The sequence below is a fragment of the Pipistrellus kuhlii genome, unplaced genomic scaffold (assembly GCF_014108245.1).
Source record: "Pipistrellus kuhlii isolate mPipKuh1 unplaced genomic scaffold, mPipKuh1.p scaffold_m20_p_6, whole genome shotgun sequence".
Classification (NCBI taxonomy): domain Eukaryota; kingdom Metazoa; phylum Chordata; class Mammalia; order Chiroptera; family Vespertilionidae; genus Pipistrellus; species Pipistrellus kuhlii.
Genome location: NW_023425562.1, coordinates 49283423 through 49310367, shown reverse-complemented (window position 1 = coordinate 49310367; position 26945 = coordinate 49283423). Strand labels below are relative to the sequence as shown.

At 36.6% G+C, this 26945-nt stretch overlaps 1 protein-coding gene across 3 annotated transcripts in view; it reads left to right on the top strand.

Moving 5' to 3' along the window:
• Nucleotides 1-26945, top strand: part of RAB27B (RAB27B, member RAS oncogene family) — a 54072-nt gene that overhangs the window by 5544 nt on the left and 21583 nt on the right. Inside the window, exons 2-3 of one of the 3 annotated variants that reach the window (XM_036417894.2) lie at nucleotides 16530-16596; nucleotides 23813-23875. The exons of 1 other annotated variant lie outside the window; for it this stretch is intronic. The gene's annotated coding sequence lies outside the window, so the exon portion shown is untranslated. The remainder of the gene's footprint in view (nucleotides 1-16529; nucleotides 16597-23812; nucleotides 23876-26945) is intronic. One more of the 3 variants, XM_036417893.2, reaches the window with a different exon arrangement.

The window sequence follows — 26945 nt, the reverse complement described above, 5'->3', positions numbered from 1 at the left end:
AAATTAGATTTTCAAAAACTCTCATCTCTTAGTGAAAAAAAAAAAAAAAGGTGGAAAACTTTTCCAAGATCAAGAGCGTAACCAAACATAGGTTCAGCTGCCTGCTTCAATGAAAGTCAAACTCTTGAGACAGGGGCTGGTGAGAAAGAAAGTGGTTTATTCAAGTGCCAGCCACCTGATTTGGGGACTTTTGTCCCAAAGCTCACTTCTCCATCTCAGTATAGACTAAGGTTTTTATAAGAAGGGAGAGGGAAAACAGAACAAAGAGATCAAGGAGAGGGGGTTGAGAGTTCTCCATTAGGGTACTGTGTGCAGACCAGCACAGTCTATTCTGATAAGACCAATAGTCTGGTGTGCATCTTCCTGGTTTTCATATGAAGCAAGATTTCAGCAAATCTCCAAGAGCTGGAATGTCTGAAGGCTGGAATCTGTAGTTTTTGAAGTTAATTCCTAGGATTTTTATACAAACATGCTGTTCAACTACAAGCTACCTATTAATCAGAATTGACATTACAGAAACAACGTCAAAAGAATAGTGGGGTGAGTTTCCTACAGTTACAGAGCTTTTAAATATTGACTCAGGTACCTTCATGGATTGACCTGTGTCTGAGATTTTCTAAAGTTTTCTTCCAAATGCTGGGAAATGCAGGAGCCATGTAACCCATTTGGTAATTTCTTAGTTCATTGAGTAAAACAAAGAGAGTTACCACAGTTAACTATGTAGAACCTATTATTCCCAGTCTCTGTTCCTCTCCTATCCCAATCCAGTCTTTGACTTTAAAATTTTTTTTTAAGGTTGGCAATACCTGTTATCAAATGTTGCTCTCAAGGTTTAGTAGTATAAGCTTCTACTAGAAACAATACAGAAAACAACACTGCAAAACATATCATAAAAAAGTTGCTCTAATAAAAATATTCTGGTATTTATAACTGAGGGTTAAGACATAAGGAAACAGGCATAAAAATAGAGCATAATATGAGGAAGGTCTATTCTTTAATCTTCAGTTGGAAACTGGTGCTAGTTGATAAAGACTGCATAGTAGTAATCAAGTGAAATGAGCAACCTGGGTTTTCTTTTCTCTCCAGACCTCACTAGGCCATCATCAGGTGCTAGTTATTTTGAACTAGACCTATACAAATTTCCCTAGTTAGGTTTTAATTTTTCACTTACTGGGAAACAAAACACAAGCAAACCAAAGTAGAAAGTAGAATGCATAACTCATTAGTACTGGTCCTGAGCCCTCTTAATGGAGATGCACTCTGCTCTCCTTAGGACTTTATATACTTGATGAGAATTCATTCTGTTTGAGATACAAAGAGTATCCATGGTAAAGGTGAGGGCCTGATGAGGGTAAGGACCCTTGTCTGATTCTCTCTCCTGCCCCCCCCACCCCCCACCCCCCACCCCCAATGCAGAAGTTAATGCTAACCTGAGAGCTTGCCTCTGCAGGCATGGAGAAAGCCTGGCGTGCACATGTTTTCAGTGCACGCTGCAAAGATGTCTATGAGTCCTATGTTGTGGTTTTCTCTGTAAAACAACAATAGGAAAATAACTATGTTGCTGTGAAGATGAATTTCCTTTGAATTATAGTGTTTTTCTTCCTGGTTCCCAGCAGTTTTTCTAATCAAGTGTGGTTTTCATGGTTCTGATCTCCTGCAGAGTTTCACTCTTTTAAACTATATTTTGACTTTTATAGTAAACTTATGATAGGAATCAGAAACTAGATTTCTGTCCTTTAGTTTATGGAAGGCGTTGGGCTAAGAGATTTTAATGAGCCTTACAGTATGGTGTAATAAGTCTAGAGTAGTAATGTTGATTCTTAAAATCAATAGAGTAAATATTCACACACCTACAGAAATAGGCACCAATTAATTCAAAAGGAAATAGGAATAATTCAAAATCATAAATGTTAACTATATATTTAAAGAAAGATATACTGTTTACATAATCGTATTTTATAAACAGGAATAATATTTTCTACTTGTCTTATTTTTCAGGAATCATGTTTTCTAAAAGTGTGTAGAACTTGGGAATAGGAGAGTTAAAGAAATAGCTTAAAACTGCTTTCTAATTTGCCTTTTCTACCATAAACATGTTATTGGGCATGGTCACTTGTTCCAAAAGATAAAAATAAGTAATTCAAAAATTATTCAAATCCTTTGGAGAGCACAAATTCTACCTGGATAGCATAAACTTTACAGGAAATGTCAAGTTATGTTAAAGTTGACATTGTTATTTATCACAATAAAATATTTGCTCACCATGTTAAAAGTGATAATAGCAATGTGGTCTCTGGTATAATTTTTATATACCTTAATTTTTCATCAAAAACTTCTTGAAGTACCTTTAACATGTCAGCATCACATTTGGTCCTTTGGTTATAAAGATGAATAAGATCTAGTTCCTGTTCTTGAAGGGCTTAAAATCTGGTAAGGTAGAGAGAGATACATGACAGAAAATTTTTAGTGTAAACTGGTAAAATCAGTGATTTTAATGCTGTATGTGGAAATAAAGAGGAAGATAAATTTAAGGGGGTTACAACTGTAGAGAGATACTTAAGAGTGGAAAACAAAAAAGGTCTGAAATTAGGTCAGTGATTATAAGGTTAGAAAAGAAATAAAAATAAGTAATTCAAAAATTATTCAAATCCTTTGGAGAGCACAAATTCTACCTGGATAGAAATTAATGAATGGTATTGATCAGATATTAGGAGAAAGGAAAAATGTTTATAAGGTCTCAATAGTTGGTTTAAGGAGGCAATAGATGGATGAATAATAGTCCTCAAAACTGAAGTGAGGTATAAAAAAGGTGAAGCACATTGAGGGGGGAAGACATACAGCATTTGGGGTCATTCAGTTGGATCTGTGTAGGAAAATGACTTCCAGAATCTACACCTCCTAAGGTTGATCAACCTAGTGATAGTGGTTAGGGAATACTGCAATGTAGTAATAATCAAAATTCACAAGAACCAATGCCATCTCAGAGAGACCTTGGAAAGAGGGAGGAATAGAGCCATAAGATAGGACTCATAATTTTATTCCTTTTTTGTAAGCACTGGTCTGCTTTGGCTAAAAATGACATTTAAGTTCTAGAAGGACTTAGGGGAAATGTAAGGTTATATCTAATTATTTACATTTATAATTATTACTGTTAAATTTAGAGGATATGTTAAATATGTCTGTAGCTCTTAGTTTATGACTATGACACTATTTATCCCTTTTTGTGGGACAATCATTTTTAAGCAGCATATTTTTTCCTGTAATTCTGTTTGGTCACATTCTCTCCCATTCACACTGTGAAATGCAAAAAAGTCCTGTCTCAGCTAGGAATGTTTGTGTTACCAGAGAACGGAAAATCTAACAGATCCCTAATGTGATTGAATCTATTAATTTGGGTTCCTTAATAACTATCACCCAGTCCATATTGATTTAAGAACAGACAAACTCTCATTGTCTTCATTTTACTCAGGAGCTCTGCTCTAGCTCTGCTGTGACTTAATTTATACTTTTCACCTCAAGATCTACTTACCAAAGGATAACAAAATATACCACAATGTTCTAAAAGAATTGAAGAACAACTCTTTTGTAATGATTATTTTTTGCTGTTTTATATAATATGTAAAATATTTTCAAATGATTGATTTGTAAGTTTTTGCCAAGAGACTAAGTTTAGGGAAGGTTATTCGCCCTCTGTTCTTTCCTCTTCCTACCCCATCACTATTCCCATGATAATATACATTTCAGTTCACTGTTTGCAATATTTTATTACATCAACAATCATTCATTATACAACCATCTACTGCCTCTCAGGCTCCACTCCAAGTATTTCTGATTATTAAATAGTCAATATGAACTTCCTGCATGCCCACTTGTCCAATTGAGGGGTTCTCTCTGTTCCTTGTGGATTAATTCCAGGTGAGTAAAGCATTCTTTTTATAGATTCATCATTTCAGACATCTAGCTCTAAACAAATGTGTTTTTCATAAAAGTTTCTTATAATAAGCCAATAGCCCAGTTATTTGTATTCTGATTATTATAGTTGGAGAAGCAAAATCCTTAAAAAATATTTGATGATTCATCTATGAGTTAGACACATAATCCAGGTCTAGAAATAGCCCAGTCAGGATTTCTAATTGGAACCATGTTGACTTTAGTCCTCTTGTACTTCCCCCTTCAAGCATTTTGTTACTTATGTTATTCACTAAGTATTATTTCACTGATTTCCACATCTGTAAAGTCATATTATTTCATTTTATATTGAAAAATATAAGTGTGTTTTTTCTTGTTTGGGGTTTGAGAAGAGGTAAGTGAATATTCTGAACACAAATGTCTCACTTTGCAGAGTATTTAGGTTTGTGTGGAAGTATAACAATACAAAGAAAAGGCACACATATTATCTCAGATTTAAAAAATTCTCCTGTAATGAAGGATGAGCATTTGAGGATCACTATGAAGTATGACTATTTGACATGGTTGTCAAGGGTGAAGACTGGCATTGATAATGAGTTCTCAATTAAAGACTGACACAAGGGCTATCCATTTCAGCTTTAAAATAACAAAACAAAAAAAATGTATCCATTGCTTGCCCTAATTTTCAGCTGTAAGAAAAGAAAAGTTTGATAATTTTCCTTTTAATGGGACAAGTTTTACAAATTCTGCTTTTTCTTACAACTGCTTTCTGTTTGGTACATGTTTTACATATAACTTGTAAAGATTTCAGAACATTCAAGCAGTGTTTATTCCAAGGTATGAAAAAAGATGAAAATTAAAAAGAAACAAACATTTCTTCCATTCTAGCCATAATCTTTATGAGTTTAGTTTCTTTTTTTCATTTATTCCACAAGTATTTTTAATTATTTTTATCACCATTTATACCCTCTATGCTCTCTTCCACCTCCACCTGCCCACCTGCCCACCTTGCAAGCACCACTGTTGTCAATGTCCATGAGTTTAATTTATTTTAACACCATTACCAAAGTTGGCCCAAGGAACAATTTAAAGGCAAAATTGAACGACATGATCTGGGTAACAATGAATTCTTCTCTAATCTCCAGAGTTCTAAGAAAAGTGCATATAAAAGCAGAAGTAAAAGTTGTGTTTACCTATTTGGGGCCTTCCTCTAGTATTATCTAGTACCCCCAGATACTAAGAACATATATCTAATTCAACACTAGGTAAGACAAGTCTGAGGAGTAGACTAGATCTTAAATAATATCTTTTGTTTTCTAAGCAGAAACTATAACTTAATTCCCATTAGTTTAAAATTACCCTGTTTAATTGGACCTTAATTTAATTGATACTAGGATTAAAGGGGGGAGGGAATATTTCTATGATAGCCATTCCAGTGGTGAGTTTCCAGAAAGAAATTTAAACCCAGAAATGGTGTCTATAAATAAACATATATTATTTTTAAGATAGTTGCTTTTGTTATAAAGCTTTATTAAGGAAGAAACAAAAGGTGATTTTTGGTAAACTTTTTAGATAAATGATATATCTTCATCTTCTCCTATATAATTGGAAATAATGAAGCTTTTTATAAGGCCAAACATTCCCTGGGATCTCTAAACTCCTGCCTGAGAAAATGGTTTTATTATATGTCTCTTTTATCATGGAGGTAAGATTGTCTCCTTGAGTTTTCTTTTTCTTTGACACGTATTGACAGTTGAACAAAGAACTTTCTTTTTAGTACAAGTCATGGATAAAATTAATTTCCCTCAGAACTGTATCTAAGAGCCCACATTTATCTTTTGATATTTTTCTACAGTGCTTGGTACCAATTTGTTGCTCCCAAGATGGAAAATCAATGACTTGTTGACCAGTCTTTCTGATGAATCAATTTCCTCTAAAGTCGCTATCACTGAAAACAGTTAATGCCCAGTAGGCTTTTTGCTTATAACATGTAGCAAAGACCCAGAGGCATACCTAATAGAAGTTTCAGGATAGACCTCTAGAGGAACAATCTGGGGCAAAAAGAACTTTATTTGTTAAAGCTAATGTTGCCCAGTTAGATGGTGGGTCTATGGCCTGCAATTTCTGAAACAGATACCATTTAAAATCTTCTATGACCAGGGCAGACTCTGGGTTAGATAAGGATTCAAATCCTTAATTCTGAAAATATGGTCACATTCCTTTGTAGAAAGGGTGACCTTTCTGTAGAGCCTCTGAAGGCCAACCTAGGAAAGGAAATTGGCCTTTTGTAGAGTTTGAGACTTGTTCACCAACACTATCTGCAACACCTGCCTGTGTATCCTTGATAGTTTAAGCTTTCAGTTTCCAGTCTTGTGGGTGAACATTACAAGCATATGCAAACAAACTCCATTGATAAGCTGGCAGACACCTTTAGTAATAAGGGTGTCCAAAGACTAAAGTAATAATAAGAGGTCAAATTGCCTGAACAGTTTTCCATCAGCAATAGATACGTGATATCAAAAGATCCCTTGGTTATTTGTATCTTGGTGATTGTAGAGGCATTCTTAATATCTGCCCTTTTGAGTTTTTTACCTTTAGAAATAAAAGTTTTTTTACCTTTAGAAATATCTAAGTGGGCTCTTAGATACAGTTCTGAGGGAAATTAATTTTATCAGACACCAGTATACTTCAGTCTGATTTCCAGCCTGCCAGTCTAAGAAAACCCAATTACTACATAGAATAAAATGGTTCCAAGTTAAGGATTTAGACAATTCACAGGAATCACAAAGAGGTAACAGTTTGACTTTCCTTAGAGACAAAAATCAAACCTTATTGATTATAGTGAGCCAAATGGAGCCCAGCATTCGCTGTTTAAGCATATTTAGATGTGTTGCCAAGTAACAAGTTAGGTCAATTGCCTAATGGCAGAAGGCTGCTGTGTAAGATATAACCCTGGAGTAATACTAAGTGGTTTATCCTGGGGAAATTCAGTCCTGATTTTCTATCTGTACTTGGCTTGTTTCCAAACAATACTTCATTTCAAGTCAGTGAAATTTAAAAAACTGACCTGGAAGTGGTTGACACACTTGCTTGTGAGAAGGGATCTGCAAGCAGTTTCTTGTTTATTCTATTGTAACAACTGGAATGTTTTGAAATATTTTATGGGTTTTTCTTTGCAGAACTACTAGAATATTTAATAGAGTGAACTGAAATGATTTCTAGTTCCTTTTCAAGGACAGAAGGTTTTTGAACTATTTTTCAAAAATAGATTTCTATAAAGCTTTATGTGTGAAAGGAAATGTAGATATATATATTTTTTCCAACTAATTTTTAAGACTAACACGGTTTATCAGAACATTCTCAAATCTATCAAAGCTTAGGTGATAATATAAAGAAAGATAAAGAAAATAACCATTGGAAGCATATCAATAATATAAGTAAAATTACTTTTTTCTTGATGATCAAAGCAGAATTCAAAATCCTGACTGCTATATCTTTTAAGATAACCATTGCCATTAGGTCTTAACTGCCTTTACTTTTCAGGGCAAAATGCCTGTTTAAAAATATTCTTAGTTCAGTGGTCTGCTGCAACTAACAATTTTTCCTTAGATTTTCTAGTTTCAGACAAACATATTTGTTGTATCTTGAATTAATGCATTTGTATTCCATTTAAATTAGCAGAGAAATTGTAAACCTCTATGAAGGTCAATGACTGTCCTTCAGAGTTACTTGTACCATTGTCACTGGGTATTGTGTCAGCAAGTAACATAAGCAGACTGAAGTTTCTGGTAAAACTTTCTGATAATTGGGGTTCAGGAAGGGACTAAAATAAATGTTTCAAGATACTTCTGAATCTCTGTACAGAGAACTTGCTCTTGAAGTGGTTTTAAAATAGGTCAGGGATGTATTTGCACTTATCTCTTCTGTTTCCTCTCCTGATTCCCTGAGAACCAGAGGTGATGGGAAACATATTGAATAGCATCACGCCTACTGACCAATCAGGATATCAGGAACATTTAAGCCACACTGGATTGTACCTGCTGCATATCACTGGGCCAAGGCACCAATGTCAAACTATTATAAAATAAAGCAGAGCAAACTGGCTGTTTTGGAAAGCAGAGATATTTTAACCTTTACCTCAATCTATTTGATCATTATAGTAATAATTAATGTCGTTTTTAAACATTCGTTTAAAATCTTGCTTGGCGTTGACTTGTATTGACATAACCTTCAAACACGTGGTATCTACAGAACGTGTGAAGTGCAATTAACAAGTTTTGCTTGAAAAAGTTTGTGTTTGGTTTGGTTTTTGTTGCAAAACTAGGGCTAAGAAGATGGCGGATGAAGAGCATATTCGGCACTGCATGCTTTACGAGTTCCAATTAGGAAGAAGAGCAAGTGAGGCTGCAAAAAACATCTGTAGTGCTCTTGGTCAAGATGCAGTTAGCGCCAGAAAATGCCAGCGTTGGTTTGAGAAATTTCGCGAGGGAAATTTTTTGTTAGATGACAAGAGTGGTGGAGGCCGTGTGTCCAATTTTGATCAAGAAGCTCTTCAAGCTCTTTTGGTGCAAAATCCTCAAATTACCCAACAAGAGCTTGCGACAACTTTAAATTGTTCACAAAAAACAATTTCCAATCAATTGCGTGCACTTGGCAAAGTCCAAAAGTTTGGAAAATGGGTTCCTCATGAGTTGACCGACAACAACCGTAATCAAAGAGTCACAATTTGCAGTTTGCTCCTCTCTCGTCAAAACCGCTTGCCGTTTTTAGAGCAAATTGTTACCAGAGATGAAAAATGGGTGCTGTATGTTAATTTGAAAAGGCGGCCTCAATGGTTGGACAAAAATGAGGCTCCGTAGCCCACGCCAAAACCTGACTTGCATGCGAAAAAAGTGATGTTGTGTGTTTGGTGGAATTTTAAAGGAATTCTTCATTATGAACTTTTACCATCTAACCTAGGGGTGTCGAACTCAATCAGAGAAGGGGCCAAAATCTAAAATCCAGCCTAAATCGCGGGCCGAATGGTTTACTGAACAGTCATAAACTGTCATTGTGATGGAAACGCAGTGGAGTGCAGTGATGACAGCGCGGTGCGGGCCACATTGCAAGGCCTGGCGGGACGGATTTGGCCCGCTGGCCTTGTGTTTGACACATGTGATCTAACCAAACCATTACAAGTGCAGTGTATAGTGCCCAATTGGAAAGGTTAGCCCAAGCTTTAAGAGAAAAAGAACTGCGCTGATTAATCGGAAGGGCGTAATTCTTCACCACGATAACGCACGACCACATACTGCAAGAATCACTGCTGAAAAACTGTGCCAGTTGGAATGGGAAGTTCTCCCTCAACCTGCATATTCTCCTGATATTGCCCCTTCCGATTACCATTTGTTTCGTTCTTTGCCAAACTTTCTTCTTGGAAAAAAATTTAATAATGAAGAATGCCTCAAAAATGCATTGACCGAATTTTTTGCATCAAAATCACAAGAATTTTACAACAGAGGGATTAAAATGCTTCCTGAGCGTTGGGCACAAGTAGTAGAAAACAACGGCAACTATATTGTTGATTAAATTTTGTTGTATTGTTTAAATAAATTCGATTTAAAAAAGTATTAGAAAACGACATTAATTATTACTAGACCTAATACTTTTAAATATCAGATAATAACAGGAGGGTTATTTCTATTCTTCTGAAATATAAAATGTGAATCATGAAGTCTTCTTTGAAATATTTCTTAAAATTTTATAAACTTTGGCCAGACTGGAGCTATACATTCCTCTTCCTTTTCAGATAACCAAGATTAAAATAATTTTTAAGACCATGATTATTAGAGCAGCCATCCCTCATATGCTGAAATCTCTATGCCAGTCTCATATCCAAATAGGTTTAGGACCAGAGTCCAAATGAAGGACAGGAAGTGTACGTGCCACAGAACAGAAGAGAAGTCATTTCGTAACCCTGAGATGGCTTCAGTGAAGTGGGGAGGAGCTTCGTTGTAACTAGGGTGGAGTCTGAAATAACATGGGTGTGACTTCAAGAACCAAGCCAAGTTCATGAATAACACACAGTGTACAATTATGATTTATCTATATATCAATATCCTCCTCAGGAAATAACTTAATGGAAAAAGATATTGAGTTAGCCATCAACCCTAACAAAGATCCATGGGTGACAATATCTACAGAACTCCATGGCGTTAATAATCCCCATAGTTCTCACGGAATAAGAGATCCAATAGTGTTGATGAGAAGCCAAGTACAGACACCATACTGAATCTTCACTTTAGGAGCTAATTAATTTTAATTTAGAGCTACTTTTTATGTAGTTGATCCCCAGAGGACCTACTATGTGCAACATCCTAATTGAATGGGCTAATTTGCTTTAATACCAGTGCTGCAAAATTCACATGCATCTTTCCCAACCTGTTTTCTACTTTTTTTTTTTTTTTTTTTTTTTGCCTTGTGTGTGTCTTTGTGTTGGTTTTACTGTGAATATGATGGTGTGAGAGAGAGGGGAGTGCTGTTCCAGGCTTACTATTGTTTTCTCATCATAAACAGTAGAAAGAGGAATCTCCCCTCAGAATCTAATATTACAACTTTTACTAACAATTTGGCCAAAATGAACTCATTACTAATCAGGCTGCTTTTCCGTCAGATGTGTTAGCATTACAGTACTTGGTTGTTATAGACTGATACATTTTTCTCAGTTTAGAGTAAGAATTGATTGGGGAAGAAAAAATGTCCCCTGAATGATTCTAGTTAAGCATTAATGAATGTAATAGAAGGGTTCCTGTAATAGGAACAAAGTAAAATTGTGAGATAGGTTAATGCCGAGTCCTTTTAAGGCTCACCTGTCTCTCCTCTCCTTTTCCCAGAGCCCTGGGCCCCTTGTGGGCCTGCTGCCCTGGGTCTGCTCCTCTCATCTTCGTGCTAACCTTTCCACAAGGCTATCCAAGTGAACCTATCCCTGGCTCCGCTCCCTCACGGCCTCCTTTGTACCCAATCATCTGAGATTCTAATTGTGGCTAATGCACGAATTGGCCTCAAAATAATGGTTTTATCTTTGGGAATCTGTACAATCAATCCTCATGATTTACTGATTGCATATTGGTGAATTTACCTACTGGTTAAAATTCATTTGTAACCCCCAAACCAGTGCCCCGGTGTATTTGCAGTCACCCACAGACATGTTTGGAAGTGGGGAAACTCTTGAATTTCCTGACATGCACATTCCCAGCTTAGATCAAACAAGTTGATACTCTACCTCCTTACTTCAGCTCTGATGGCAAACAAGTGCTCTTTTCCCCATTGAGGGCCACATTTCTTGCATTTTTGTGCTTTTATATGGAAGATTTTGTCTGTTTAAAATGGCCCCAAGCATAGCACTGAAGTTCTGTGTAGTGCTCTTAAGCACAGGAAGGCTGTGATGTGCCTAAGGAGAAAGTATATGTGTTCCACAAGCCTCATTCAGGTATGAGTTACAGGGCTGTTGGCCATGATCTCAAAGTTTATGAATCAGCAGCATATATTAAACGTGTGTCTTCAAACAGAAACACATAAAACTAGGTTTGTATCGATCAGCTGGTGAAAATATTGTGGCCATAGGCTCACAGGAACTTCACTCTGCATTCCCATTGGGAGCACAGTATTCCCTGATTTTGTTTGCGGTGTCTTTATAAAACAAACCTACCATGAATCATTGTGTTTATTTCCTCTCATGAAAGGATTTTCAATAGTTTAGAGGGGAAAAAAGGTAGTCAGGTAGCTGAAGGAAAAATAAAACACAAGCGAACATGAAGTCATGGAGTCCAGCAATAGAAAAGGTCAAGTTTTTTAACCAGAGGACCTATTACATGAGAGCAAAACTCTGAATTCTGACCTTCCAGGTAGCCAAGGCTAAAACAAACCAACAACAAAAATACAAGTATTACAACTTTTCCTATCAGATGAAAGAAAGTATATCGATTTATAGGGAGATACTTTCTTTTGGTATCATTATAATCTAAGAGTAATGTTAGGGCACAAAACACATAATATATGTTCCAATTGCAGTTTTATACATGATGCAGAAGTGGAACTTGTAGAATTGCCTGTATATTGACAATTCCAATGCCCAAAGCACTAATATGATCTCTATGTTGTTTGATGAAGGGTTTCTACAAGGATCTAAAGTCTGTGTGTTGCTGGGATGCTGGCATAACATGCTGTGTTCTCACAGGTTAGGCGGACGCTTACATTCTTAAAGAGCGTCAGATGAAATTATTGTCATGGGGAAGTTACCGGGTCCTTTGGTAAATTGAAGCAGGAGATACGTTGGATCAGGCTGCTTTTTTGGTGCCTTTAAAACCCTGTAGACAGAGATGTCTGCATTTATCTATGAACTTAACAGCCACCATGGGGCAGCCCAGGGGAATGAGGAAGGCTGGAGGAACACTGACTACTTAATTAAACCAACCTGGAAGTGCCCCCTCCAATCATTCACTCTTTTAAATATCCATGCTCATTTTTATTTATTGATCCGTTCTCCCACTGGTGCTAAGAAGTTTCTGATAAGATGTGGAGGAAGGTACAAAGAATAGGCTCAAATAGTGAAATTTTAAGGAAAACCAAAAATATTCAGTGAAAGCTTATACACTCCTCAAAATCTTCCCACATATATTGTATGGATTGGTTGTTGATGCCCAAATTCTTGAGCTTAATTGGTCCTGATTTCTTATTAACTTGATTATTAGCCTAACTCTTGTCAGAATTTATAAAAATCGTTGTTTGTGGATGCTTTGTAAATCTACATTATTAGCAATTTTTTAAAGAAATATGTTTTTATTGATTTTTAGAGAGAGAGGAAGGGAGATGGGTAGATATAGAAACATCAATGAGAGAAAAACTTCATCCATCAGCTGCCTCCTGCACACCCCCTATTGGGGATCAAGCCTGCAACGTGGGCATATGACCTGACCAGGAATTATACTGGTGATTCTTGGTTCATAGGTCCACACTCAACCACTGAACCACACCAGCCAGGCTATCAGCAATTTTTGTAGATATTTTTATATTGAGTTTTAGGCCTTCATATTGCTAAAATATTAAATGGGGAAAATTCATGGAACTTATTCATAAATAAATGTACATATATCTCCACAGACTCATTAAAGTAAGAACAGGCTGGTGACATATGGGGGGTGAAAGAGAGGGAAGGGAGTGAGGTCTTGAGAAAACCGAGAGAAAAAAATTTTAACCATTAAAGTTTATAAAGGACATAAACAATTCGATTTCTGTAATTTTAAAATTAGGAAGAGAAGACAAAAAACTTGATTCAGTTAGATATAACAAATACAATTAAATGGAGATGCAATTTAATTTATTGGAAGTAATGTAAGTTTTATGCAGATTATTGGCAGTACCTTATGAGGATGTAATACATTTGGGGAAATATCAAATTGAATATATACAAAAATATAAACAATACATTTTATGGTATGGTTTGGGGTGATAAGCAGTAGGGAAGGGGAGGGAGATAAAATTAACATAACATAAAATCCTCAATTATCCGTAGCTTTTGAGACATATCCTTGATAGTGTAGCTAAAGCATTTTATGCATATTCTTTAATTTTGTTCTTTTAAAGAAAATGCTCCTTTTATAAGGGATGAAGGAGAAAATAAACAGAATATTCAGACAGTAGCACGAACACTGTTAAACAAAGATGGCGCTACAGACAAAAGGAGCCATAGTCTGGCCGACAGCATCTCTGGGTCACCGTTTTCAATGACTAATGAGTTTATTTTTTAAAAGTAGGAATTTGGAATAGTTATACAGAGGGGTTGGTGTACGATGGGAGAAAGCACGAATACGAACAAGGCAACTCTAACTGCAGCATGCCCTCCTCTAGTTGGCCTGGGGATGAGAGGAAGGTACCTGCCTTTCCACCTCTCTGATCCAGCCCTGACAGAGGCCCTGATACCTGTTCAGGGGGCAGAGCTCTCTTATCAATAGGATGAGAGCTTTTGGTCCATTGTTTTTTAAATTATTTGCTTTAAAGGTTGTTGAAGTATTAGCTTTCAATTGTCATGTCCAACAGAGAATTCCCTTACCCCTACCCCTGACCCCCTTCCATATGAAGAAGGAAGGTCACTGGGAATATATACTACTAGTAGAATGTGCAGGCCAAAATAGGTTTTGGAGAAATCCTTTCAAAACCAATTCACAACAGAAAATGAAACAGCCCTCTATCATAGTCCTACCTCTGGTAAGCTATGAAAATAGGACTGGTTTGATAAGTTCAGTGACATTCTGCTTCTCCCTGGCAAATATTTACTCATACTTTTAAGAAAGTAACTAAATGCAGACTCAAGCTAGAAACTTAACTACTTAAATCCTTTGTAATTTAGCAGACTCCTCTTCACACAGAGACCATGACACATGTATTGTACGAAGATCCTCAACTCCACAGGGCAATTAGCAGGCTCCTAGGTTATGTCATTTTTACACTGTCCAGAAACAACTGAATAGAGGCCAGTCTTATTACGAAATACCTTCCCTTCTATAGAGGAATTTATTGGTTTACTTAACAAGAAGACCCTCAATTTATTTTAAATATGTATACACTTGTAGAAGTGGCATTTATGAACTGACCTGGAACAGAAGCACGCATAAAGAGAAGTATGTCTGCATATTTACTTAAAAACCAAGAAAGCACTTACGAGTGTGCCATGTTTCATTGCTTGCTGACTGGTGCTAGTGTAGAAAAGTGCTTATTCACTGCTCTCTCTTGTTGCATTGACTTCCAAGCCCCAAACCAAATCTCCTGACATTAGGAGTGCACATTCTGAAAGACAGTATGGGGGTGTCTTATGTTTAAAAGCAATAGGCTGTGGATTCTGACAGATCTGGCTTTGAACCCCCAGCCTGTCAATCATTAGCTGTGTGGCCCTGGGCAAGTTAACTAACCTTTCTGTTAGTTAGACTAACAGAAAGGTTAGTCTGCATCAGACTTTTCATTTGCAAAATCCCCACATATTTTTGTGAAAATTAAATTAATTAGTGTATGTAAAGTGCTTACACAGTTATTACAGTGATTTCAACCTTTTTCATCTCATGGCACACATAAATTAATTACTAAAAATTTAACGGCACACCAAAAAGTATGTATTTTGCTGATCTGACTAAGAAATAGGTATATGTTTGATCCATTCACAGCAGACAGCTATTGTTGGGTTGGCTGTTGTCATTTTTTTAAGTTGGCAATCTAAGGGAAAAGAGGTCAGTGCCCCTGACTAAATAGTCAGGTATTACAGGTTTTAAAAATTCTTGCAGCACACTAGTTGAAAATTGCTGTCTCAACATAATAGCAACACAACAGGAGGTTGCTAAAATTACTAGTAATTCCAGTGAAAGTCTAGCAACTCAACAAATGGTTGATATCTACTTACATCTAACTACACTGAAAAATCAGTGTGTACTAAAATCAAGTATTTGGGCAAATTCCTATCAGCTTTGCTTTCTAAGTGTACCATATGTATCTGCTTTGTCTCCCTATAGTGATTCTTCACTCCTATTAGAAATTATTTATTTTTAAATTTTGTAATTACATTTGTTCTAAAACTAAATAATACATTCTGAGGTCCAAAATTCAAAAGGTGCAAAAGTATACAGTGAGAAGTATCCTTCCTTTCCTTGCCTCCCATCGAGCTCCCCTCCCTAGAAGCTAATTTTCCAAATCTATTTTATACCTAGATAAATACACAATTAGCTACACTTATTCTCCTTTATTTCCTTTTTTCCCCCCACAAAAGTTAGGATACTATGTAGGGTTTTCAAATGAAATACTTGACATCCAGCTAAATGCACAATTTTTGAGTCTTATTCCAAAAAATTAATTTGTATTGTATCTGAAATTCAAATTTAACTGAGTGTCCTGAATATTATTTGCTAAATTACTGTCCTACTGTTTGGCATCTTATTTGTCTGCTTGTGTGTGTGTGTTTTCATATTAGAATCATCTGGGATGGTTTTAAAACTCCTCTCCTCAAGCCACACACTCCAGACCAATTTTATCAGAACGTCTAGGAATTGTACTTGGACAGCAATATTTTCCCCCCAGTGATTTTCTTTCAGTGACTTAATAGAGGAACAATTTATACACTAAAATGCACACCCATTTTAAGTGTATAGTCCCATGCCCATTGACAAATGCGTACACCTGTTTTTACTTAATATATTTTGGCAATCACTCAAAATTGTTTCTTAAAGAATAAACCCTTTAGAGCAAGTATTATAATCTATGCTACTTTTCGTCATAGGACTTGAGGACCTTATATGTGTTTCCGATAAATACAGGTTGACTAAGAACAGAGTTGTTTATTGCACTCATTATTAAGTGGTTTTTACAATTGATTTAAGAGAGAGAGAAAAATAGCAATTTGTTGTTTCACTTATTTATGCATTCATTGGTTGATTTTCTTATGTGCCCCGACTGGAAATCAAACCTACAACCTTGGAATATTGGCCAACACTCTAATCAACTGAACTTCCTGACCAAAGTTTTATTATTTAGGTAATGCACAAATTGAGAAATGTTGTTAATGAGTGTTTGCAGTTGCAATAGTAATTAAAAATAAATTACAGGATTGCAAAGAAGTTGTTGCCAACAGATCTCTCTCCACGTGTGCAGTATCTTCAAGGTGGCTGAGTGGTAAGCCAGGTTTTTTACGTTTACTGTGTGACCCCATTATTTACACAAGAGGGATCTGGGACTGAGGTTGAATAAAATTTTCAGGCCTTGTAGTTAGTAAATAGAGGAGCTGGGATTCAAACCATATCTGACTCCAAATCTTGCTAGGGTCACATCCTGATCTGGCCTAATTTTGAGTTTCCCACCTTTCTCAATAAGATTTCCGAAACTCCTTATATTCAATTTGGAAAAAAGATTTAGAATAGCTGGTTTTGTTTCTCAGAGGATGACTTCTTCAGCCAAAATGCTTTCAAGAGAGAATCAGCAAAAGAAACCAAACAGGTAAAATTCCTTTGGGTTCAAGTTTCTTTCATCTCTGTAAAGCCCTTACAAGGTAGTTCTGGATTTTGTGTTTGTTCACTTGTCTTGGATTACCTGAGCATGAGGGCTTCTGAAAAAAAAAAAATGAACGAACAGAATTACGAGTTGTGATTCAGGAGAGCAAGCAGTGTCTTTTGCCAATGAACTTTATCTTTTTGCTCAGATCATGTGTATCTCTCATACCTGTCTTGATGTGTGACTCAATGAAGGAACTGCATTAGAACAGTAGGGGTGCATATCTTATTTCTGCACATGCCAAATATTCTTTCTCTTCCTTTATGGATGCGTTTTAGGAAATGTATAATATAGAGACAGACCACAAAACCATTTCAGTTTCTGCAGCAGAGAACACAATGTGAGTATCTGTTTCAAGGTCATTTCCTGATATTGATATCTTTCAGTAAATTTGAGGCAGATACAGAGTAGAAACTGAATTTAATTCATGGCTTAGCTTCTTTCCTCTGTCTCCATTTATAGGACTTAGGAAATTTCTTGCATATAATTGATCTTCAGTAGATGTTTGTTGAACTGTCTTGACATTCTCTTTTAAAGTGACAACTGGTTGGTGTTGCTCATGGTTGAGCATTGACAGATGAACCAGGAGGTCATGGTTAGATTCCCAGTCAGGGAAAGTGCCCAGGTTTCAAGCTTGATCCCCAGTCAGGGGGCATGCAAGAGGCAGCCAATCCATGATCCTTCTTTAATCATTGATGTTTCTGTCTCTCTCTCTCCCTTCCTCTCTCTTCCTCTCTGAATTCAGTAAACATTTTTAAAAATTAAAAATAAATAAAAGTAAGAATATAGTATATTTTGGATAGTTTGGCAAAATGAGCATATCACTAACATTTAGCAAAAAGATGATGAGAAAGAACTCTCTAAGGTCCAATGAGTTTCAGAGAGAGCTTCATGCTTGGCAGTCCATGGCAAGTGTGGTCTTTAAAAAAAAAAAAAAAAAAAAAGACATCTAGGAAACTGTAATTTGAGTGATTCCAGTAGTTTGGAATTAGGTTTTGGCTCAGAATTCAAAGGAAAATGCTGTGATAGCAGCAAAGAAACTATAAGTATAGTTTTCTCTTAAGACTCTGAAAAAAAAAGAGAAAAAGGGAAATGAGGTCAACTTTTTAATGTTTTATTAATTCTCTTTGGTTTCCTTTTGGTTTTTAAATATATATATATTTTATTGATTTTTTACAGAGAGGAAGAGAGAGGGATAGAGAGTTAGAAACATCGACCTGCTGCTGAGACCTGTTTGGCTCAATGGATAGAGCGTCGGCTTGGGGACTGAAGGGTCCCGGGTTCAATTCCGGTCAGGGGCATGTACATTGGTTGCGGGCACATCCCCAGTAGGGGGTGTGCAAGAAGCAGCTGGTCGATGACTCTCTCTCATCGATGTTTCTAACTCTCTATCTCTCTCCCTTCCTCTCTGTAAAAAATCAATAAAATATATTAAAAAAAAAAAAGAAGAAACATTGACCTGCTGCCTTCTACACACCCCCTACTGGGGATGTGCCCACAACCAAGGTATATACCCTTGACCAGAATCGAACCTGGGACCCTTCAGTCTCCTTGCTGACCCTGTGTCCACTAAGCCAAACAGGTTAGGGCAATTTTCTTTGTGTTTTTATTTAATTCTGTGAATTGGTCTGAAGTGTATTGATTCTGTCTTTTTCTGAAGTATCACAGTCATACCTGGTAGGCCATTTGGTGGGTTCTCTTCATGTCTATTACTGTTAGTACACCTTATCTTGTTTGAAAGACTAGCCTTTATGGTATATGCTCAGAATGTTACATAGCTCTTGTCAGGAGTTTATAAAATTCCCTTTTATCCAGCTCAGGCCTTCTATTATCTCATGTCTAATGTTTTCATCTCATTTCATCCTATTTGTTCAGACCATTTTCATTTGAATTTTTTGGTAGCTTTTTTTTTCTTTCTTTTTTTTTTTACATTTGGAATCCAGTAATACAAATATGTCTTTATAAGTTCTCACTGAACAATTTGATATTTCTTCTTACTTCTCACCATTTTATTGCATCTTGTTTCAATACATCTTTAGACTTAGTGTAGTAGTAGCAAACATGCAGATCATTATATATTCAATTAAATGCCACTGGTAGAGGGCCATTGACTTTATTTTACTAGGTTTCCTCTCTATTTTTCCATTAAGGAATTTCATTAATACAAATATGCCTTGTTCTAATCTTTGCTCCTTTTTCATAATCCATTTCACAAAATATGTTGTGTCTTTTTTTAATCAGGTACTTTACTAATGAAAACTTGCCTTGGAAGGCATAGGTTTAGGTCATTGTGGGAGATAATGAGTTTGATGAGTTAACTTAATCAACACTAATGAGTGAGCTAGTTAATATATTATCTCCTTGATAATTTCTTGCTGTAATATAGTTTAAATTACTTCTTTTCACTAGACCCATAAGGAATGTCTATTGCATGAGGCTCCCATAACGACTTCAATCATCATGGCCCAGCAGATGCTGGGATCCAAGAAAGTCTTTATGTACACCTCAAGATACCGTCTACAGAGACCATTTTTAGAGAACAATTATGGGTGTGGGGGAGAATATAGAAAAAAACAAGAGTTTCTTTCTAGAACTTTGTCTTTGTATCACATAAGGAAAGATCAATCATAACTTTATTTTAAAATATGTGGGGTTTGAAAAATAAAGCAGATAAATTATAAATTTTTCTAATCCCCCAAAAGTTATCTATAATAGAGGTTCTAAGTATTCAACTTCACTGAAATTTGTCCACAGGAAAACCTGCCTGTGGAGTCTCACATCTTATGGGACAATAATTAATTATCCTCTGTCTAGGGAACAAGTCCAAAGTGAAAACAGGGGCTCAGTAGCAAACATCATCCTTTCATTTACAGAGAATGTAAATGTTATTAGCATCCTATGGTGATGATGCTTTCTGGAATTTTTCTGCAACAGCCACATTTTTTATATATTTAAAAACATGAACCAGGGAACTTATATGCACATATGCATGCTCCATAGACACAGACAATAGAGTGGTGAAGGCCTGGGATGTGCATGTGTGGGCTGAAAGGAATCAATGGGAAAAACAACAAAGGGGAAATCTGTAATACTTTCAGCAATAAAGATACATTTCAAAAAAGAGACAAAATAATGTGTTGCCCCATCTGGAGCCTTGCATATGGGATCATAGAAATGAGGGTTTTAGCCAATGAGTTTCTTGCATGAGATTCTGTGATATTGCACATTATAATGAACAAGAAGAAACATAGCACTTTGTAAGGCGGAAGAAGGACTTTGGGTGTTATTTTCAGTTTGATGGGATGCCATTGCAAAGCATTAGGCAGAACAGAGATGTGGTCTAATTTATAGTTTTAAAAAAGAACTGCTTGTTATGTGGTGAATGGTTTGGGGAAACGCAGAACTGGAGGCTTGAAGACAAGTTAGGAGATTCTTATGAATTGCAGTGACCAGTCAGTTTGTTCAAATTAGAAGCCTTCTGAGAGTGGAAGGAGATGCTATTTACAGAACAGGAGGCGGAAATTGGCCATGTGGTCAGCATACCTGGGCATGCGGTTGCTTTAACTATTGCGGTTGTTGTTGGGGTAGTGGGACCTTTTATGCCATTTTATTTAATCACACAATGAACTCTCTGGGCCCATTTATCTGGGTGATAAATGTTTATTGGGTGAGTGAGTAAATGAGTGAATCTGGGGGGAATAGTATCCTTGCTTTCTAAATGGCTATAAGTAAAATATGAAGTCTAATTTTGATGATATATCCCATACTCTTTCTCTAATTTCTTACCAATATCCCTCCATTTTTGCTTCTCAATGTTTTTAACGTGTCTCACATATAAGTCGATGTTCTTTTTTCATTTCCTCCTCTCTCTTGGGTTTAGTATTTTACATATAGAGGTTCTGTAAATGTGTTTTCTGTACTAGTTTTTATCAAAAGCAGAGATCTTAGAGGTCATTGACAGTGTAGAGTCCTCAGAGACATTTTGATCTTCCCTTTGAAGCACACTGTGCCACATTTAATGCACAACCTCATAAGGCCTCCACCTGGGCAGTCTGTCAGGGTCCATTTCACAGCACTGATGGTGCCCTAATGTACCACACACTTCTTATACAAAGAACTTCCTTCTCTGTCTTCTGCCCATTCAGGAAATTAGTACCATCCTACTTCCGAGTAAAGAGAACTAGGCACCATTTCTGTAGTATGCCACCCCCTCTTTACAATTAGAGTAGTTTGTTGTTTTGTTTTGTTTTGTTTTTAGAAGTTAGAAGCTTTTAAAATAATTTTAAAAATTAATTTCAGAGAGAGGATGTGAGAAGAAAAGATAAAAACATCACTGGTGAGAGAGAATCATTGGTCATCTTTCTCCTGCATGCACCCTACTGGGGATCTAGCCTAAAGCTTGGGCATGTGGCCTGACTAGGAATCAAACCGTGACCTGCTAGTTCATGGGCCGATGCTCAACCACTGAGCCACACTGGCGGGGCTAGGGTAGCTTTTGCCTATTGGAAAACTTGCACCAAATTCTCAATAAAAAAGGTAAACTTACTTTCCTACTTTGAATGATGGGCATAGAAAAATTCAAGTGTATATATTTACAAAGTTTGTATTGAAAATTGTATCTATGTCTTGCTTACTCCATAAACATTCAAGCAAACTTATTTTCTAATAATATTGGGTAAAATAAGAGACTGGCTTTAAGGAGTGGGTGCACAGTCCACTCCCTAAAGACCTTTCCATGCTTGATGTACCTGTATGCATCTGTGCACGGGTGTGTGTATGTACATACAAGCCTGTGTGTTCATTATGACCTTGCCGATTCTTTGCAATCAATACCCGATATAACCCAGTCAATGCTGTTATGCTGGAGAAAAAAAAAAAAATGTTCCAGCTTGTATTCTTATACTCATTCCTCAGATTTTATTTTACTTATGTGTATTGCATAAAAAAAAATGTAGACCTTCTCACCATGACAGATAATATATTATTTACTGACATTTGTAAAAATATCTCGATTATTCAACAAGGACACCTTACCTGTAGTTGAATTTATAAGACTAGTTTCTGGCCTTCACTGTTTTGGCTCAGCAAATAGAGCATCGGCCTGCAGACTGAAGGGTCCTGAGTTTGATTCCAGTCAAAGGCACATGCCCAGGTTGGGAGCTTGATCCCTAGTGGGGGGCATGCAGGAGGCAGCCGATCAATGGTTCTCTCTCATCATTGATATTTCTCTCTCTCTCCCTCTCCCTTCCTCTCTAAAATTAATATATAAAAAAAGACTAGTTTCTGTTTGAGATTCTAGGGAAAGTCAGCTCTTCTAGAAGTTGGGAGAGTTTCAGGTGTATAATATCATAGCCCCACCCTCTGCTTAATTGGGGGAAATAAAATTAATATTAGCCTGTGTTAGTCATTGTATAAATATGAACTAGAAGACCAGCTACTGATATTATCAGAGAAGGGCAGAGCCAACTTTATTCTCAAACACAAACTCCCCAATAGTCAATGGAATATTTACCTTAATGTATTTAACAGAAATATATAGACACAGCAAATGTAAAACTACTTTCTTTATTTGTGTAACTATAATAGAACTTATACTCCTGAAATTTAATATATGAGCATTTAGCTTTCATAAGTTTGCTTCTCACTGTACCTACCAAACTGAGCTCAGATATCAGCAGGAAAGCTTTTAGTTTGCAGTTAAGCTTGCTGGAACCTTAGGAAACCAGACAGTGAGAGAAATATAGGTGGATTATTCTGTTTAAAAGTTGATGACAGCCGAAACTGGTTTGGCTTAGTGGATAGAGCGTCAGCCTGCAGACTGAAGGATCTCAGGTTCGATTCCTGTCAGGAGCATGTACCTTGATTGCAGGCACATCCCCAGTAGGGGACGGGCAAAAGGCAGCTGATCGATGATTCTCTTTCATTGATGTTTCTAACTCTCATCTCTCTCCATTCCTCTCTGTAAAAAAAATAAATTTAAAAAAATAAAAAATAATAAAGTTGATGACAGTGATATAGGAAGGGCATTCTTTGATGTTGAAGAAATAGATTGATTCCCAAAAATGTCTTAAGGACATAGACCTTAATAAATTGGGAAGTGCCAGATAAGCAACTATATTTTTTTGTGATAGATAACTTTATTGTGATTCTTTCCCCTCTAAGATGTTAAAATTTACTCAGTATTTTGACTTAATGTAGTAAATGATGATATCTGTCCTTTTGTTCAAAAATACCAGAAAGTAATATGTAGATCTTTAAAGGGAAATGTGATGTTTTTCCTTGGGCAGGAATGGACTTCAAGGAGCCGAGCTTGCAGAGTTCTCCCAGCAACCCAGAGTGACTCTGGAAAGTACAGGCAAAGCTAATTTCATAAGAACTGACTCAGACCAAGTCTTAGCTTATGAAAACTCCAACTCTTGGCATTTATGCTGAAATCATGATTCTTTTCTCAGTGAGCACAGCCACTGTGGGTTGGAGCAGTCAATAGAGTATGTTTCCAACAAAAGTCCCTTTCTCAGTGTTGTGTAAGTCTGAGTAGCAACCTTATTTAAGTATAATTTCAGCCAATGATGCACACTTTTGAATATTTCCTGGCTTTTCTCAGCCCCAAACTGTGATTAACTTGAAAATGTGTGCAAGTTCTAAAGTTACAGAACACTGGAGTACCACAGTGCCCTGCCAGGATTCTCTTCAGGATCAGACCTTAGCAGGCTCCATGCCAGGCACTGGGAAGCTGCCTGCTGCTTCGTCTGATTAGATGTTAAAATGTACCAAACAACAGGGAAAGGTGGGCATACTGTAAATGTCTTTGTGCTAATGATGACTTTTCTTTTCTCACTAGAACAGCTGGGGGTGAAAGTTGTCAAAGGCAAAATTATAAATGTTTTATATTGCAAAATGCCAAGTGAGTTTAAGACATGGTCAACTTATTAGGTTACTGCCAGGAAGTAAACAATAGACTCATTAAAGCTATAATTAGTCATTGTTGACATATTTTCATTTTTATCAGGGCTCCAGGAGGGATAAAAGTGAAATAATCTAGTGCTTTGCTAAGTAGAGGTAAAACCAGTTTTTAAAACTCAACCATGCCTTTTTCTTGGGATTTTTTTTCTCTACCACCATATTTTTTTTTCCTGAAGAATTTGTTGACTTAATTTTAGGCTATAAAGTAATTTTTTCAATTATTAATTATTTTATGTGTGTGCTTTTTTTGTTTTTGTTTTTTTGTTTTTTACATTGTATCATTAGTCAAAATGTTTTAGTTCTTTATGGTTCCTTATTTTTTGGCAAGTCAAGAGTGGAGGGGGAATTTATGGCGATGGAATGCATTGAGCCAGAGGTTTTACATATAACTTCAGATACAGACCATAAGAATCCAGAGTTAAGTAATTTGCCCATGGCCACATGTTGGGTAAATGGCTAAAAGTAACTCAGGGCAATGGACTCCAATAGCTACCTTTTACCGTTACACCATGGTCAACCCTTAATCCTGCAAATCCAACCTCAGCAGCCAAGCCCCCAGAATGTGTCCTGTGCTTCTAAGCCAAGTTTCCTGTAGCCAGTGACACTGGGTACGCATTCTGCCTGCAGGGCCAGTGAGTGCTCTGCTCATCCCAACCCCTCTTTTCTTCTTTCCCTATCAAGTTCAGCTCTTATCTCACATCCTCCATGAAGCCTTCCTAATTATTTCTGCTCCCACTTGCTCGTCCTTTATTAGTTTTTCCTTCTCCTCTAAATACCTTTTAGACTTTAAACCCTAGATTTTGTGGTATAGACCTCATTTTAAGTATCTGGTCAGATAAAGGGACTTAATGTTTGTTTATTTTCTCTCCCACATAAGAAATAAGAACAATGTGTAATAGTCTTCCTTATTTTCCATTCAGCCTCATATCATACACATTGCAGAAATAAAATTCCAATTTAGAAATTTCTATTAACCTAAGCATCTACATAGCGCAAACATTCCCTGTGAGACAAATAAGCACTTCCTTTGGACTAACTCCATTCTTTGTAGATATGATCTCTCTTTGCCAACATTTGCCAAGCTTCTGGCTAACTATCAGCCAAAACAATGACCAGCCAAAATTCTTTTTTTAAAGAGCTCTTGGATTTCTTATCTTCCATATTCTTGGAGTTACCTCATGTTTACTTGAGAAAGTTATAATAATATGGCACATTTTATTTTCATTAATATGTGCCTATGAACCCACCAATGCTATCTAATTTGGCTTTTTTATATCTCTGAGAGGCAGACTTTGTGGGCACATTTTGGATTAGTATGTCTTTTCTCAGATAATGAAGCGAAGGAAAGCAGTACAAGTTGTCATGACTTCCTCAAAGCAGCAGCCAGCTGGAACATAAGCCAGATTGTAAGATGATTAGACCAACGTCTGAAAACTTAGAAAAGTATCTTTTAAATGAGCATCTCTTTAAGTTAAAAACGTATCTGTCTTTCTACATGAAGACATTGTTTAAGAGTAGACGCTTCTGTTTATGCACATACAATTAATGTCCTTGGACATGACACATAACTCCCTGACATGAATTCAGAGAGATGGGTTAACTGAAAAGGAACTGTCTTGTGACTTGTGCTGGTTGGCCCATTGAAGCAGGTGACTATGGTCAAATAGGACCCATCTTCCCAACGTGCTATCTTAGGAGGCGATATGCCTTCATGAATGTGGTATACTCTTCACTTCAATTAGCCAGAGTACAAATTAGGAATCATTCATCGGTCGTGAGGAGTCTCTGGGGTAAGAGGAGGGGCCGTGGTTCTCAAACTTAGTTGTGTATTGGAATCATCTGGAGAGCATCAGAAGATACTAATGCTTTTGTATCACCATTAGAATTCAGATCTGCTTGGTTTGGGGTGTGGCCTGGGCATCAGGGAGTTTTTATTTAATTTTTATTGAATTTATTAGAGTGACATTGCTTAAGAAAATTATATAGGTTTCATGTGTACAATTCTATAATCCATCATCTGTGTATCATATTGTGTGTTTACCACCTCAAGTCAAGTCTTCTACTACACCCTGTCCTATACCCCACTTTTCCTTTGAGAATTATCATACTGTTGTCTGTGTCTGTAAGTTTTGTTTTTGTTTTGGTTTAATCTCTTCACCTTTTCACCTAGCCCCCTAAATTCCTCCCTTCTGACAGCTGACCATCTGTTCTCTCTATCTACAAGTCTGCTTCTATCTTGTTTGTTTATTTATTTTGTTCATTAGATTCCACAAGGAAGTGAAATGATATGGTATTCATCTTTCTCTTACTGACTTACTTCACTTAGTATAAAGTCTCCAAGTGTGAGAACCACTGAGTTGGAAACCCCTTTTCTGTTTTTTCTGATTGATCTAAAGGAGACATTGGCCCCTCTGTAGATACTAATCTGCTTTATGATATCACAAGCTTTTCCAGCCTTGAAGATATATAATTTGTATTGAAGATTCTTTTGATATAAGGCTTTGCAGAATTTTAAGTATTTTATATTTCTTTCTCTTGCTCCCTAGCTGGAATTTTGGCTAAAAGACCTAGGAGAGCATTGAAGAAAAATATGACTCCCTTATGAAAAGTAAGTCATGCAGAAAAGCTTTCCAGGTCAAATACTAAATCTTTCAAAACATTCTTGAATCTTAATTTATTTAATCTGAACATTCATGCAACATCCTCTGTGCAGTTATTTAGAGTGAGTACAATACCATCTTGGGAGCTACTAATTGTCAGGGAAGCAAAATTTAGGATATGTGAGGGAACAAAAGTTACATGTAGCTGGAAAAGCATAGTATAAGTGCATTATAATAATGGGTTTCAGCAGAAGAAGGAACCATGAGCTGCGTGCCAAGCTTTGCTGATGGCAGTCAGCAAAAAGAAATTGCTCTACACCATAACAGGATCAGGTCAGATAAACTAACTCCAGTGGGTTTTCTACATTAGAATGAATTGAGTTGCTGGAGGGGGTTACACAGCTCAACCTT